Source organism: Aristolochia californica, unplaced genomic scaffold (genome assembly GCF_029961685.1).
Source record: "Aristolochia californica isolate CCGP_79_NKW_82.1479 unplaced genomic scaffold, dmAriCali1.0.hap1 SCAF_277, whole genome shotgun sequence".
Taxonomy (NCBI): Eukaryota; Viridiplantae; Streptophyta; class Magnoliopsida; order Piperales; family Aristolochiaceae; genus Aristolochia; species Aristolochia californica.
In genome coordinates this window covers 9,246-27,500 of record NW_027181967.1, presented here as the reverse complement: position 1 = coordinate 27,500, position 18,255 = coordinate 9,246, and the positions used below count along the sequence as shown (strand labels likewise).

The window sequence follows — 18,255 nt, the reverse complement described above, 5'->3', positions numbered from 1 at the left end:
CAATTCTTCCTGTTGCTTTTACAGAGCTTCCTTCTTGTATCATCAAACCGTTACCCATTAATACAACACCAACATTATTTGATTCTAAATTCAGAGCAATGCCTATTGTACCCTCTTCAAACTCTACTAATTCTCCTGCCATTACTTCATCAAGACCATGAATACGAGCAATGCCGTCGCCCACTTGAAGTACGGTGCCGGTATTCAAAATTTTTACTTCTATACTATATTGTTCAATACGCTCGCGGATAATATTACTAATTTCGTCAGCTCGAAGGGTTACCATTAGTGCCTCTTAATTCTTTTTCGGAAGCAAAGGGAGAAAAAAAAAAATAATGCCTCGTGGTAGAAGGTCTAATCTGTTATTTCTTTCATGGCTCCGAGCATGCCAATATTAGCACTGATAGTTCGTAGATGTAACTCGCTGTTCAAACAACTATTCAAAGTTCCTAGAGCTCCTTGTAAGGCTTGCTCAAAAACGCGTTGTCGGACCTGATTAATTGCTCTTTGTTGTTCAAAATGAATGGTTTCATTTTTGTAACTTTCTAATCGTTCCAAAGTCTCATATGTGGCATTAATCAAATTCGATTTTTCTCGTTCTATCTCAGAGTATCCATTCACCCGAAACTCATCCGCCTCCGTTTCTACTTTACGTAAGCGAGCTCGGGCTTTTTCGAGCTGCTCAATGGCTCCTCCACGTAGTTCTTCTGAATTTCGAATAGCACTCAAGATCCTCTGTTTTCGATTATCTAATAAATCACTTAATGAAAGTAGATTACCTTCTCATTTATTTCACAACTAAACTTCCATGATCTCTTCCCGAACCAAACATGAATCTTTCGATTCATTTGGCTCTCACGCTCAGTTATTTAGGGGGCACCCCCATATCTTTTAATTGATGAGCTTACCCTCTCTGCTCTGTTCGTATTCCATTCCAAGACATCGAAACTAATACAAAACCAGAATATTAGGAGGGCTCTTCCGACTCGACCAGACAAAAAATCTGTAATTGCCAGCAAAGTTGTTTCTTTTTTAGTTATTTTAAATTTTTTATTAATTTTTTATTTTTTTTTTTTTCGTCAAATCCAAAAAATTGATCTTCTTTTATATTTTATACATAGGTCGTCAATTCGGTATTGGATAAAAAGTGCGAGAAACCCGTTTTCCAGTAAACGGTTCAAATTTTTTTATCGATATGAGTGTTCTATATCAGATAAATTGCCAACTATTATATTAATATAAATTTTTAAACTATCTCCTTATCTCCTACTAGCATAGTGGTAGAAAGAGTACCTTCTTGTGCCTCGACTTCAAAGGGTTTACCTTTAACCATGTTAATGGGCCCACATTCATTATTGGCTAATAGAGAATCAAAGGTTTACCAATGAATCACGAAATGCTATGGTTCTTACATATGATTTCTTAATTTATTCAGAAGTAATTCGTCGAGATCGTGCACCTTTCTTTCTTATTTAATTAAATAAAAAAAAAAAAAAAAATGCAGCTGGTTGGATCCAGCCTATTCTTGAAATAAACAACTCGCACACACTCCCTTTCCAAAAAAGATCAATACACCAAGCACTACACTTAGATTTATTGGATTTGTTGCTAAAATATTGGTATTAAACCCTAAACTCCCGGCGGATGGCCAATGACCCAAGTAAACGAAAGAATCGGTTACATTTTTCATATGATCTCCTCTTGTAGATAGGACTAAGAAAATCGAACAGAGTTCTTTTTGTATCACCTGATCCCCTCTGTTTTGTTTGATTGATCTCTTTTTTTTTTTCTTAATTTCCTTATTTAAAATAAAAATAAAGAAATTGAATCTATTCTAATTTTTTTTTATTATTTATTATATTTATATTATGGATTATAGAAGTTCTCAATAAGACACTTATTAGCCCTAGACCCCAGGCCTCATGTTTGCTCCATCCTAATCTAATAAAATAAAAGTCAAACTAATAAAAAAAAAAGGGGGGGGGGTTCCCCTTCCATTAAAGGCGGGAAGGAAGAAAGCGAGTGGATTCGCTAATTCCTCATCCTCAAATTAGTCCTTCCCCGGGGTATTGTTTCAACGAACAAGTGATTAGACCAACAAGTGATTAGATGATAGGGGTGAAGTGTTGATCTAATTCTAAGAAGCAAGAGACGGGTACACAGCAAAAAAATAAAATAAGAAAATTAGGACGTATTTTTCATATTTATGGGATTAAACAAAAGGATTCGCAAATAAAAGCGCTAATGCCACGACTAGCCCATAAATTGTTAAAGCTTCCATGAAAGCCAGACTAAGCAATAAAGTACCTCGTATTTTACCCTCTGCTTCTGGTTGTCTCGCGATACCTTCTACGGCTTGGCCCGCAGCAGTACCTTGGCCAACCCCAGGTCCAATAGAAGCAAGCCCTACGGCCAACCCAGCAGCAATAACAGAAGCGGCAGAAATCAGTGGATTCATGGTAAGCTCCTCACACCAAAATAAAGAAATGGTTAATGATACAATCAACCAATGAATTATTACTTATTATTTCATCATTAAGACCCATCCGCCCGAAGTAACTAAGAACTCAAAAGTGAATTGAGGTAATGATATCCCTGAATCAGCAGAACGACTTCAATATCTCCTTTATAATTTCTACCGTGTAGTCTTTGTAAATCCAAAAGGTTCTAGTTATTCCATTTCTTTGGTCTAAGCCACTCTTTTTATTCTTGGCACGTTCTGTTCTCCTCTATATGCTTGACTTCATCTGTTTATTGTTTATTCATTCAATCCCCAGTCACAGATAAAATAAAACGGAAGAACTCCTATTGAATTCAAATTCAGTAGTAGGAAAGAATAAATATATATATATTATATATAATATATATATAATATAAATAATAATAATATATTATATACAAAATATAAAATAATATTATAATATAAAATAAAAAATAATAATAATATAATAAATAAAAAATAGAATAGAATATATATTTCTATTATTTTATTTGTATGTATAGTCCATATATGGATAATTAATGAATATCTAATATCACATATACATGTGTTTCTTGCATAACGTAAACCATTCTTTATGCTGTTGAATCGGATTCTAGTCGAAGAATAGAATCATGCTTCGAAACATACACAGGAATTGGCTTATAGCCATTACACTACACATATATATCCATACCTAGCTCAGCACGACCCCCTAATCGACTTTTTTATGAATCTTATTTGCTTGTAAACTCTTCTCTTCCTTTTACTTATCATTATCGCGACCCCTGCATGAATATAAATGGATGGGATCGTCAGCCCGAATCATTACGTATAAAGATTTGATTGCAATTAATGACAACTTTGATCAATCGTTGAATCAAATTGAATCAAATCAAATAAGAATGGAATTATTCTTTCTATAGAACATACTCTTTTTGTTTTAGGCGCATGTCGGAGACAGATAAGATAACAATTCTTAGTCAAATTATGAAAAAAAAAATAGAGTAATTGACTGAACAAATATGATCATATCATAGAATATTGATTAGAGAGACATAACATAAATGGACCATAAAGTCAATCTTAGGAAAAAGATCTTTTAGATCTCTTTCCTTTTTTTTTTTACAATTCCCAAATATCGTACATCTTTTTTGTTCCTACTCTAGACCATACATGTCTCGTTTGGATATATTGTGTTCCCCCAGTAGATTATCTTGAGACACTCGAGAGTTGGGATAAGCTTTTTTTTTTCGAAAGCTAGTCAATGATGACCCTCCATGGATTCACCTATATAAGCCGCGGCTAAGGTTGCAAAAATAAGAGCTTGAATCCCGCTTGTGAATAATCCAAGGAACATGACAGGTATAGGAACTACTGAAGGTACTAAAGAAACAAGAACAACAACTACTAATTCATCAGCCAATATATTCCCGAAAAGTCGAAAACTAAGTGATAAAGGTTTTGTGAAATCTTCTAGGATGTTAATTGGTAAAAGTATTGGAGTTGGTTGAATGTATTTACCGAAATAACCCAACCCTTTTTTGGTAAGACCTGCATAGAAATATGCCACTGATGTGGGTAAAGCTAAAGCAACAGTAGTATTTATATCATTCGTAGGTGCTGCTAACTCTCCATGAGGTAACTGTATGATTTTCCAAGGTAAAAGAGCACCCGACCAGTTAGAAACAAAAATAAATAGAAACATAGTTCCAATAAAAGGAACCCAGGGGCCATAATCTTCTCCAATCTGAGTTTTGCTCAGGTCTCGAATGAATTCAAGGACATATTCGAAAAAATTCTGACCGTCGGTTGGAACGGTTTGTGGATTCCGAACAGCTATAGCGGCTGAACCTAATAAGATAGCAATTACGACCCAAGAAGTAATAAGTACTTGGGCGTGGACTTGGAAACCCCCTATTTGCCAATATAAATGTTGGCCCACTTCCACACCAGATATATCGTATATATCCCTTAGTGTGCTTATGGAACATAGTATAAAATTCATATTACCCTCTGACAGAAATAGAACTAAAAAAGGAATTTTAATTATTTTGATTCAACCATCTCTTTCTCGACTCGCCCACTTTGACTTTAATCGCATATTTCAGGTGCCAAGGAATCACAGAATATCCCCATCCATTTTTATCTCTTTTTTGAGATTCAGGAATGGTAACCGATTCAATCAATCTATAGAGTTCAAAAAGTTATTGACTTATCTTAATCTTATTATTAATCAATGATTTCTTATATAGCTAGAACGACCCTCACAAATTGCGGATACTAATTTGTTAAGAATCAATCGGATTGAAGCTATAGCGTCATCGTTGGCTGGAATCGAAATATCTGCGAGATCCGGGTCACAATTTGTATCGATTAAACAAATCGTCGGAATACCCAAAGTGAGACATTCTCGAAGAGCCGTATATTCTTCTTGCTGATCAACGATGATTACAATCTCGGGTAACTCCGTCATATATTTGATCCCACCCAGATATGTTTGCAAGTGAGATAATTGTCTCTTCAACATTGCTGCGTCTCTTTTCGGGAGACGTTTGAGTTTCCCCGCCTCCGCTCTCAAGTCCCTGAATTTATGAAGTCTCGTTTCTGTAGTAGACCAATTTGTTAACATACCCCCGAGCCATTTTTTATTAACATAATGACACCGAACCCTTATTGCAGCTGCTGCTACTGAATCCGCAGCTTGACTTTTGGTACCAACTATTAAAAAGTGCTTTCCCCTACTTGCTGCATCAAAAACTAAATCACAAGCTGCTGACAAAAAACGAGCCGTTCTAGTAAGATTTGTAATATGAATACCTTTACGCTTTGCGGAGATGTAAGGTGACATTCTAGGATTCCATTTCCTAGTACCATGACCAAAATGCACTCCCGCTTCCATCATCTCTTCTAAATTGATGTTCCAGTATCTTCTTGTCATTTCACCCCACACTTTCCCTTTTTTTTTGTTAAGAAACAAGGTACCTTGAAATAAATAATTGTTCCGACGGAACCTTCTGCCAGGGATTGGCCGTTGATACACGGTCCAAGTCATTAATTACTTTCTATTCGTTATTATCTTTATTAACATTAACAAATCAAATGACTGGACCATACATACCATATATATATAGATATATAGTTCAAAGTTAAAAGAAAAGAATGAATATGCTCTTATTAGGAATCATTAAATCCTGTAAATGATTGTTCTGCTGTATCATGGAAAGTCTTTTGTATGCAAAAACCCAATAATTCTCTGTGGTGGAAAAAAATATCTCTTATTTTCCCCTCGAATAGATTCTTCTTTTTTATTTCCAAAGGAATGTTGTTGTGTTGCCTAGAACGATGCACTAATCCTTTAAATGCGGTACCAACAGGTATCATACCCCCCAGAACAACATTCTCTTTCAGGCCTTTCAACCAATCAATACGACCTCGTAGAGCGGCTTTTGCCAAAACTCGGGCGGTTTCTTGAAAACTCGCTTCAGATATGAAACTTTGAGTATTCAGAGATGCCTTCGTTATTCCCAATAAAATGGCTCGGTAACAGATTGCTTCTTCTAAAGCGCGCCCTGTGCGTTCCGCTCGCAACAATCCGATTAGTTCTCCGGGTGAAAAAACATTAGACATTCCATCTTCTGAAACTAACACTTTTGATGTTATTTGACGTACAATAATCTCTATATGCCTATTATGGATCTGCACCCCCTGGGATCGATAAACCTTTTGGATCTTATTAACCAAAGAAATACGACTTTGCGCTATGGTTAGCTCAGCTCCAATTAAAAATCCCCAAGGATTTCCAAGAATTTTTGTTATATGTGCGTTCCAACCTTCAACCCTCTTCTCCAAGTTCATCGATATTGAATGAATTGAACGCACTTCTAACACCTGTTCCACTTTTGGAAGACCCTGCGTTATATCACCCGATCTCGATTTTTCATATATAAATGTAACTAATGTATCTCCTTCATAAAGAATTTCTCCATAATGGCCATGAACGGTTGCTCCCGGAGTGGCCAAATGAGGCTTAGCCGATCTTATTACTAAGGAGTCAACATGAACAATTATAACTTGACCAGATTTTATGCGCGGTCCATATTTTGATATACATACATTTTCACAAATAAACTGCCCAAGGCTAATTGTTGTGGATGTCTTCTCACAATAATTGTGATGGAGAAAGCACCAATTTAAATCGAATGGATTCAAAATGATGTTACTACATGGATCGCGATTGTAAATTCCCCCATTTTCATCTATTAAATAATATTGAATAGCTCTGAAAGGCTGTTTTAAATTCTCAAGTCGCAAATATTTATTTAAGAAGATCTGATTATAAGTTATTAAGCAGTAAGATGAATAAAAATTCGCAATTTTAGATACAGTACCCAGGGGACCTAACAAATTGCTAATAGCAATCGTGGAATCTTCTTTAATTGATTTTTTTCTCACACTGAGAGATTTGGAACCATTGAATGGACCAATTCGAGAACAATTAGATGATGACAAAATTAGAAAAGATTGGCATTGCTTATTTTTATTCAGCAACATATGAATAGTCCCTTGATGTTGGGTAAGTGATTGAATCTTCGCCTTGGGGTAAAAAGGATTAATATTGGTGCGATCTGATCCATTATCGAGATTCAATCCCGAACCTCCCCTATCATTCCTTTTTTCGGTATACGAAATAGGGGACTTAACTAAGTCAATTCTTATGAAATTTCGAATCAGATCATTTGTCCTTACTTCAACAAGGGAAGCATGGACTTCTTCTATAGAACCATTTCGTCCTTGGTCCCAATTCAATACTAAACAAGTTCGAACTAATTGAATATTTGTGTGAGAGATTCCTCGAATGGGTTTGCCGTTTCCATAAAGGATATAATTGACAACTCGGAGTTGCACATTATCTCTTTCCTGCAACGGATCCTGGGGGAAAAGCGTTGCTAAATTTATGCCATCGGCTATTTCATATGTGACTACAGGCCGAACCGAAACAAAATACTTTTTCTTGATGGGTGTAATCCGTTGGACATAGATCCAATTTTTCAATTTTTTTGAGTCCTTAGAATTTTTTTCTCCCGTTTCTGGTAGGTACCAAGATGCCGCTATGCCGAGAGATTTTATCTGTTTCTCCGGGAAAATGGATATCTCCTGAAAATATTTTCAGTTCAATCTTTTTCTTTTTCCTCTCCACTCGGACCAATCCACCTACTCGGCTTCTTGTATTTAAAGCTATTCGTGTACCTACTCCAATGAGACTATTGTTCCGTACCATTATGGACGAAGATCCGGGTAAAATATGCACTTCTTCGGGAATGAAAAAAAAGCGATCTACTTTCATTTGGTATTTCGGCCTAAATTCTTTTGCTCCTCGATATTCAATCAAATCTTCTTTTTTTAGGATGAAATCCACCTCTATGGTACCATATTTAGTAATTCCTGAATTGCTTCTTCTGTATTGGGGATCGTCGAAATAAGCAAGAATACTATTTTTACGTAAAATACCAGTTATGAGTATTTCAATCGAGATACCAGAACAGGACATTAGTTCTTTCTCTCGTTCTTGATCATATTGGAATGGGAGTATGAATCTATTTCTTCGCCTCTTCCCCAATAAATCAGAATTCTCGTAGAGAATGGCAGGGTATATGAAATTCCAATGACCATTGGATATGATTCGATCTGGTCTTGAATAATCAAAACCCCTATCTACTTTTTTACCGAAAGGACCCGAACTAAACAATTTGTGTCTCACTCGATCATTAGTCACTGAGAGGCCAGAAATATATCTCTGTTCGACAGGAAGAGAATGAACATTCATTTGATCTTGATCCCTGTGGGGGGAAAAAGGCACTATATTAGATCTGCACGGATCCCCCGATAATATCCATAAATGGCTTGTTTTTGGTAAGAGATGAACATTACCATATGTATATTCAGGTGCATGGTACACGTCGGTACTCCAGTGGATTTCTCCCTCTGAATCAGAATAAATATGTTTTCGAACTCTTTCTTTAAAATTCAAAGTGGATGTTCCAGCGCGAATCTCGGCGATCACTTGTTCTGATTCCACATATTGACCATTTTGAACTAAAAGAAAACTTTTTGGTGGAATATTCACACTATGAATAATGCCTTGACTCTCAATAGTGACATACAGGTCTATATAACATAGAAAAGCAGGATGCCCATGACGTGTACGTGTTGGATGAACCAAATCCTCATTTAATTTAATTTTTCCATTAAAAGGAGCTCGTACCTGTTCTGCAGTACCACCTGTGAATACTCCACCAGTATGAAAAGTTCTTAATGTTAGTTGAGTCCCGGGTTCACCAATTGATTGACCCGCAATGATACCCACTGCTTCCCCTAATTCAACCAGGTCACCATGAGTGGGACTTCGACCATAACATAATCGACAGATCCAAGATGTACTACGGCAAGTGAAGGGAGTTCGAATATATATTGGTTGTGCCTGAAAAGTTATGAAGCGATTGACAAGTCCAATCCCGATATCTTGATTTCGAGCGGCGATACACCGTAGACCCATATATATATCGTCTGCTAATACACGACCAATTAATGTTTGGATCATAATTTTTTCCGTCATCCCATTTCGGGGACTCACGGAAATACCTCGGATAGTGCCACAATCCGTTCTACGTACAACAATGTGTTGAACTACTTCAACAAGTCTACGCGTGAGGTATCCAGCATCTGATGTTCGTACAGCAGTATCCACAACTCCTTTGCGGGCCCCATAGCAGGAAATGATATATTCCGTTAAAGAAAGTCCTTCGCGTAAATTGCTTTGAATGGGTAAATCAATCATTTGTCCTTGGGGATCCGACATTAATCCCCTCATACCTACTAATTGGTGTACCTGAGATGCATTTCCTCTAGCTCCCGAAAAGGACATTATATGGACTGGATTAGAAGGATCAGTCATCCTAAAATTAAGATGCATTTCCTGTCTCAAATATTCACTTGTAGCATACCATATCTCAATGGATTGACGTAATTTTTCTACCGCGTGTACATTCCCATAATGATGGTGCTTTTCTAAAATAAAACTTTGTTGTTCAGCATCTTGGACTAGCCATCCTTTAGAAGGTATTGTTAAAAGATCATCAATTCCTAATGAAATGGATGTAGCGGTGGCTTGCCGGAAACCCAGAGTCTTTACTTGATCCAGTATATGTGATGTATATGCCATCCCGAAGTGATCTATTAATCTGCTAATAAGTCGTTTCATGACAGTTCCATCTATCACTTTATTGTGAAAGACCAGATCGGGCCGTTCCGCCATAAGTACCTCCGTATTCCGCTGAGTGGGATTCGCCAATGGGGTTGAGTCAGTGATTCGAAGACTTCCTTTCCTCGATCTTGATTCACGTAGAAATTAAGGAATTAGGATACCGGTTGAACCAGGGAGGCTCGCCCGGATATCACATAATTACTTAGCTTAGGCACCGTATGAGTAGGCCCGGCAAAACCCTTGTATGGCTTCTTCTATTTCTCTATAAAAAGAAATATGACCAACTGTGGTTCGAATGTATATACAAAGGATTTCTTTTTTGACACTTTTCACTATTAAATAGTGTCCATAAATCTCATGATAGGTTCCCGAGGATTCATATTGAACTTCTCTAGGAAGTTCTCTTGAGGCAATGACACGTTGATCTAGTCGCCACCGGAGCCACAAAGGGCTATCTAAATTGATTCGTTTCTGACGATAAGCTCCAAGTGCATCATAGGAACTACAAAAATAAGGTTCTTTCCCTTTCGTATACTTATAGTTATTATCGCCAACTATTTTATTTTTATAGTGTCCGCGATTCCATGGATTATACCTATTTGCACAAATACCTCGACGATTCCCGATTGTTAATATATAGAGTCCCATAAGCATATCTTGCGTTGGTATGGAAATGGGATCCCCAATAGCTGGAGACAAGAGATTCATATGAGAAAACATAAGTAAATGAGCCTCCGCTTGAGCTTCCAAAGATAAAGGTACATGAACAGCCATTTGATCCCCATCAAAGTCTGCATTGAATCCCTTACGAACTAATGGATGTAAACAAATAGCACGTCCTTCCACTAAAATAGGCTGGAACGCCTGTATGCCTAATCTATGCAGGGTGGGTGCTCTATTCAGCAATACGGGATGCCCCTGCATAACTTCTTGAAGTATTTCCCATACAATTGGTTCTTTTTCCCTAATTTTACTTTTAGCAATCCCTATGTTGGAAGCAAGATGTTGTCTGATTAAACCACGAATTAAAAATGTCTGGAAAAGCTCTATTGCTATTTCTCGAGGCAATCCACACCGATGTAATGAAAGCGAAGGGCCCACAACAATGACGGAACGACCCGAATAATCGACTCGTTTACCAAGTAAAGTCTCGCGAAATCTCCCCTCTTTGCCTTCAATTACATCTGAAAACGATTTGTAAACTTTATTATGACCGTCCCTCATTGGTTGTCCGCGGATCCCATTATCAAGAAGTGTATCCACGGCTTCTTGTACCAATTTCTCCTGACACATTACTAATTCCCCTGGTGTGGATCTACTTGTTGTTAATGGATCAGTAAGAGTATTGTTCCGATAGATAACTCTTCGATAGAGTTCATTAATATCCGAGCTCATTAGTTTACCCCCATCTATCTGAATAATGGGTCTCAACTCGGGAGGAAGAACTGGTAATAAGCACAAAACCATCCACTCTGGTTCCACGTTTGTTCGGATAAAATGCTTAGCTAATTCTATGCGTCTAACCAAAAAATCCTTTCTTCTTCCAATTTTTCTATCTTCCCATTCATTCCCGGTGGAACCCTCTTCCCCTAATTCCTTCCATTCTGCCAATGAATGATCTGTAATAATTCGCAAATCCAGATCGGCTAATTGTTCTCTGATAGCACTCGCTCCAGTAGAGATTTCTCGATTTCGAAATGTATCGAAGCCTTGGGTAGTAAAAAAAAGTGGGATGCTGTATTTCCAGGATTGGATTTCATATTCGAATGAACCTCGTAATCGTAAGAAAGTGGGTTTTTTAGCAACGGGCCTAGCAAAAGAAAAATTGGGATAGGTTCCTATGAATTCCCCCCTTAAAAATCGGACGTGAAGGTTTCCTCTCATCCGGCTCAAGTAGTTACATCAAATAAAGAAAGGGGTTCTTTTTTTCCAATTCCCATTTTGTTCTAGAAAGCCCCATAAAGATTTACTCCTTACTCAAGTTCACAGCGAGGACCAACCAATATCTCATTATTCATTCTTACTTTTACTTTATGAATTAGTTATTCAATTCAATTACGACAGAAAGGAAATGAGAAATTTTTGAGTAGTCTACTTCCCTTCGAATGAGAAATTCCTTTTATTTTAATAATTCAAATAAAAATTCGAATATCTTCGAACTCACTCATCTCATAAGGGATTTACTTGTCTATGCATCGTTTCATTCGATCTTTTAGGTCCCTACTTCACCTCGATGGTTATGCTATGATATCCTTTGAAGCATATATGCGATGGATAAACTCCTGTAACCATGCCATATTTGTTTACTTGAATGGAATCTCTTTCGAAAACAAATGGAATGGCTAATTCCACGAAAGAAGTTTTTTTTTTTCACGAGGTATAACTAGCAATTCCGATTTATCTATTATGGAATCGACCATGGATCAATTCCCTTTTCTATTTGGAAGTATTTAATACACCCATAATTCTGAGCTTCATGTTCCTCCTCCAAAGAGACATGTCAGAGTCGGGGGCATCCCAATCGGATTGAATGGGGTGACAGTTTCTCATTCCGAATCTGTAAAATCAAGATTTCGATCAAATCACACATCGCAGTATACTAGGCCTTCTAATTCCTTAAGGGGTTTATCTAAAAAATTCGCGATATAACTGGGAAGACGTTTCAAATACCACACATGATCACTGGGCATGCCAGTTTGATGTATCCCATTTGATATCTTCGTACCTGAGAATCAACAAATTCGACTCCGCATTGTTCACAAAATTTTGGGTCTTCTTTTTCATCTCCGATCACTCGATAATTTCCACAAGCACAAATTCCACTTTTAATAGGTCCAAAGATTCTTTCACAAAACAATCCATCTTTTTCCGGTTTATTGGTTTTGTAATGAAAAGTATAGGGTTTTGTCACCTCTCCAACTATTTCTCCATTAGGTAGGATTTTGGTGGCCCACGTACTTATTTGTTGGGGAGAAACCGATCCAATTCGAAGTTGTTGATGTTTATACCGATCGATCATAGAAGAAAAATTCGGATTCATTCCGATCAAGCTTCCTTCCTATGAATCTGGAAGTTCTTCTCAGATACAAGGAAATGATTCAGTTCCAGAGCCAAAGACCGTAGTTCTCGAACGAGTAATCGAAAAGATTCGGGAGCATCCTCCGGGTTAGGTATTGTTCCTCCAATAATCATAGTACCAAGTACTTCCTGGCGAGCTCTAATATGATCGGATTTATAAGTAAGCATCTCTTGTAAAATATGCGCAACACCAAATCCCTCTAGAGCCCAAACTTCCATTTCTCCTACTCGTTGTCCCCCTTGCTTGGCCCTCCCTCTAAGGGGTTGTTGTGTAACAAGTGCATAATGTCCACTGGAGCGCCCATGGATTTTATCATCAACTTGATGAATTAATTTCAGGATATAGGGTTTTCCTATTATAACAGGTTGTTCAAAAGGATCTCCTGTTCTTCCATCAAATATTCTGCTTTTTCCTGGATACTCGGGTTCAAAGACCCATGGATTTGCTGTTTGCTTTCTGGCTTCATATAATTCAGAAAACACTAATTTTCTCGAAGCTTCTTGCTCATATCTTTCATCAAAGGGTGCTATTCTATAATGTCTGTCCAGCAAGTTCCCCGCTAACCCGAGAGAGCATTCAAATATCTGTCCCACATTCATTCGCGAAGGTACTCCTAATGGGTTGAAGACCATATCCACTGGTGTTCCATCTTGCAAATAAGGCATATCTTGTCTAGGCAAAATTTTCGAAATGATACCTTTATTCCCATGCCTTCCAGCTACTTTATCACCTACTTTGATTTCACGTTTCTGTGAAATATATACACGAATAATTTCTGGATTATAACTGGACTTTTTTTTTTTCTGGATCCATCTCACATCAATAACCCGGCCCCTTCCCCCTATAGGTAATTTTAGACAAGTTTCCTTTGCAGTGGATACCTGAATGCCAAGTATGGCTCGTAATAATCTATCTTCTGGAGCATACGATGATTCTTTCGCCGCCTGAGGCGTTAATTTACCTACTAAAATATCACCTGTTTCTACCCAAGATCCCAGCATCACAATTCCGTTTCTGTCTAAATTGCGGAGTAAATGAGCTTCCAAATGGGGTATTTCCCTAGTGATTCTTTCAGGACCTTGGCTTGTCACATGAGTCTGAATTTCATATTTCCGGATGTGAAAAGAAGTATAAATATCGGCATATACCAAACGCTCACTAATGAGTACCGCGTCTTCAAAATTGTAGCCTTCCCATGGCATATAAGCTACTAATACATTTTTTCCCAAAGCGAGTTCACCGCCAACAGTAGCCGCACCACCCGCTAAAATTTGTCCCTTTTTAATGCATTTACCCCGCGTAGCCTGAGGTTTTTGATGCATACAAGTGTTTTTGTTGGAACGTTGATACATAACTAATGGAATGCTTATAGTGTCTCCATTACCTGATAAAATGATCTTGTCAGTATCGGTATAAATAATCTTTCCCTCGCATTCGGCTATAGCAGAAACCCCCGAATCTAGAGCCGCTTGGCGTTCCAACCCAGTTCCAACAATACACTTCTCGGACCGAGAAAGCGGAACTGCTTGGCGCTGCATATTAGAACTCATTAAAGCCCGATTCGCATCATTATGCTCAATAAAAGGAATGAGGGAAGCTCCAATAGAAAAATATTGGAAGGGAAAAATGCTTCGAAGATGAATCTGTTCCCATGCAATAGTCAGGAATTCTTGACGGTATCGAACTGGAACAACCTGTTCTTCTTGAATATCCTGGTTCAAGGCCAAAGAATTTCCTGTCGCTACCATATAGTATTCATCTATACTTGGTGCTAAATAAACCACCAGTACCTCTTTAGATCTCTCAGATATCTCATAAAATGGACTCTCTATAGACCCCCAATAACCAATCCTCGCATGAATAGCTAAGGACCCAATAAGTCCAACATTGATCCCTTCGGACGTGTCAATTGGACAAATACGTCCATAATGACTAGGGTGGATATCCCGTATCCGAAAACTAGCAGTTCGACCAGTTAATCCTCCAGGACCCAAATAACTCAATTTTCGCCCATGAACTATTTGTGTCAATGGATTCGTTCGATCCAAAACTTGAGATAAAGGGTGTAATCCAAAAAAGGATTCATAAGTAGTTGTTAATGGAGTTGAAGTTACCAAATTCTGAGGAGTCGGTATTAATTTATACCTGATTGCTCCACATATAGTTCCTCGAACCACATTTTCTAAACGAACCAGAGCCAAACCCAATTGATCCTGTAACAGATCTGCTACAGAACGAATACGTTTATTTTTCAAGTGATTCATATCGTCAAGTGTGCCCATTCCAAATTTCATTCCGATCAAATGATCCGCAGCAGCCAATATATCTCGTGGTAACAAAAATGTATTGTTCTGAGGTATATCAAGATTCAGTCTCCGGTTCATGTTTCGTCGACCAATCCTTCCTAATTCACATCTTTGTTGAAAAAATGTCTTTTGTAATTCCTTACATAAGGACTCCGAAAATACTGGATCCCCACCTACACACGCAAATTGTTGATAAAACTCCAAAATGGCATTTTCCCTTGACCCGATCTTTTTTTTTTCCTTTTCATTCAGGAAAGACAAGAAAATTTCAGGGTAGCAAGCATTATCCAGAATTTCTCTTAGATTCGACCCCATAGCTGATAGTAGAACTAGAATAGATATTTTTTGTTTCCTACTCACGCGGGCCCATATTCTTGCTTTTCTATCAATCTCTAATTCTGACCTTCCTCCCCAATCTGATATTATTGTGCCGGTATAGACAGCAATTCCGTTATGGTCCAATTCTGAACGGTAATAAATACCGGGGCTTTGCAATATTTGATTGATCACAATCCTGTATATTCCATTTACTATAGAGGTTCCCAGGGAATTCATTAGAGGAATATTTCCAATAAATACGGTTTGCTCTTGCATATCTCTACCGGGTTTCCAAATTAATCCTGCGGGTACATATAATTCAGAAGAATACGTGAGTGATTCATACACAGCATCTCTCTCTTTTATCAAGGGTTCCACCAATTGATATGTTTCCACAAATAATTGAAATTCTATTTCTTGATCTGTATCTTCAATTTTTGGAAACTTATGAAGTTCTTCGGTCAAGCCCTGATCAATGAACCTACAAAATCCTTCAAATTGTATCTGACTAAATCCAGGTATTGTAGACATTCCCTCATTTTCATCCCGGAGCATCTTAATTAAGTTTCCCATTTATTGAAAAAATCCCATTATTGGTTAAGTCTTTATCGAACCATATAGATCGATCGAGCAATGATGGAATGTATATTCTTTTTACTGAATCACATGAAATTTTATCCAATTCCATAGACCTATGAAATTGGCATAGACGGAGGAATAAAGAGAGATAATTTTCGACGGATCCAAATGGAGATGGATTAATAAAACATTCCTTGAAACAAAATTCTGCCCCTTAGCTTAGACTGATGGAGTCTTGTATAGAATATACAAATGGATCCAATTTCTACCTGTTATTATGATATTACGATAAGATTGGGTATCAGAAATAAGATTGGGTATCAGAAATAAGATTGGGTACCAGAAATAGATTCATGATTTGATCCATTCTCTATGAATGAGATAAAGACAGAATAATCCGGAACAGTATCGAGTTGGTTTTTATTTTAGCACTTAACTTATTTCATTGATTCCACCATTGTTCAAAAAAGGATTCACAGAGAAGAGGGAGCTCTTGTTAGTGTTAGTAGAATTAGTAGAATACGATTGAAGTGCGTAAAGGGCATTGTATAAGTATATCCAGATATAGCTATCTAGTTATCTGCATATCCCCTCTTTTCGGGGTGCTATATGCGAATTTCCAATTTAGATTCAACTTATTCAATAGAAAAATATTCAATGCAAAATTCAAGCACGACAATTCCCTATAAGATAAGGTGGATAGGACTAGGTATGCGTGTAACAATTTATGTTCGAGGGTTTACATATACACATATATGTTGTTATAATTGAAATTGAAAACAATTGATACTGATTAGTCGTGTATCAACTTTTTTGTTTTCTTATGTTATTAATTTAATTATTAAGGTAAGAGGAAAGAAAACGTTAGATCAAAATCCAAGAACTGTTCATGAATTCACAGGAAATAATTAATGGCTCCAATTTACTCTGAATTTTGGACTCTGTGCCTAGAAATATCTTTTTTCTGTTTCAATATAAAAAAAAATATTATGTTTTGAAACACTATACAATCAAGAGAACCCTGGACCCAGGGATCCCTTTTGGAAAGGGATAAAGAAACCCGTTTTAAAAATCCAACTCAAACCAAAAAAAGGTTGAGTAACCCCCCCCCCCCCAAAAAAAAAAAAAAAAGAAAGAGTTAGGTCTATTTTGGATCATTTTGGCGGCATGGCCGAGTGGTAAGGCGCGGGACTGCAAATCCCTTTCTCCCCAGTTCAAATCCGGGTGTCGCCTGATCAACAAAAGAAAAGCTTCGGAATACCTTATCCTTCTATGCTAATAGAACTCACATATGCTAATAGAACTCACAAAATTCTTGCCTGACAGAAGCATGACTAGGGTTGTAGATACTGTATTTTAAGAATACAGAGGTTCTATAAAAAAAAAAGACTTGAATTTTTATCATTTGGTTATGGTTAAAATCGGGTATCAATATGAAAAAAAACCGATTTATGACTGATTACTGGTTGGTTCGGGCTATTTCTTTGTATTTGATTTATCAATCGAATCGATAGTAAAACTGAAATTGTGAGATTCAGAACTACGAAAGTCAGATACCTAAAATCGGGGTAGCCGAAGGAAAGGGGGTTCGGTTCCTAAATGTAAATCCAATCCTTGCTTCTATTCTAGGATCTGAGGGAGATTATAGGAAGCACTATCAATACTTCCTAATTACCCTACCTTACTAGGGTGGTGCCCACTGACTGAGTCTTGAATTAAATTGGGTAGGTTGGTGGGGAATCAAATTGGGAGTTGCGGAAAGGGCTAAGGATAGTTTGTATTTTGTATCCAGACTCACGAGAATCCCTGAGTACTTACTCAGGTATCCAATCAATATTGGATTGGATGGGTAATCAACTCTTAACTATAACTATTATAGTTATAGAATAACTAACTATTCTATATCTATATTATAGAATATAGAATCTAATTTTCTAATAAAAGTTGAAAAATACTTCTCCGTTTTTTGTAACACCCTGCCAAGAACGTAATGGGGTGTCCCCCGATTGTTTCACAGAAAGAAACAGAGACAGTAAGACTTGGGGGGTAGATAGAGGTATGTGATAGATAGTTAAGATAGTTATCTTTTACATCTTTATGGTATATATATATATTCTATTTATATTCCATTTTTTTTTCTTATGCTTATGAAAGCTAACAAAACAAACAATGGGTCTTACTATTCCTACATCTTTCATTAGTAACATTCCTTTTAAGATCTCCAAGGGTA

The 18,255-nt window shown here is 37.2% G+C and overlaps 1 non-coding gene across 1 annotated transcript; it reads left to right on the top strand.

Moving 5' to 3' along the window:
- Window positions 1-17,186: 17,186 nt before the first annotated feature.
- Window positions 17,187-17,258, top strand: TRNAC-GCA (transfer RNA cysteine (anticodon GCA)). Its single transcript has one exon. It is a non-coding gene; the product is annotated as a tRNA-Cys (tRNA).
- The last annotated feature ends 997 nt before the right edge of the window (window positions 17,259-18,255 follow it).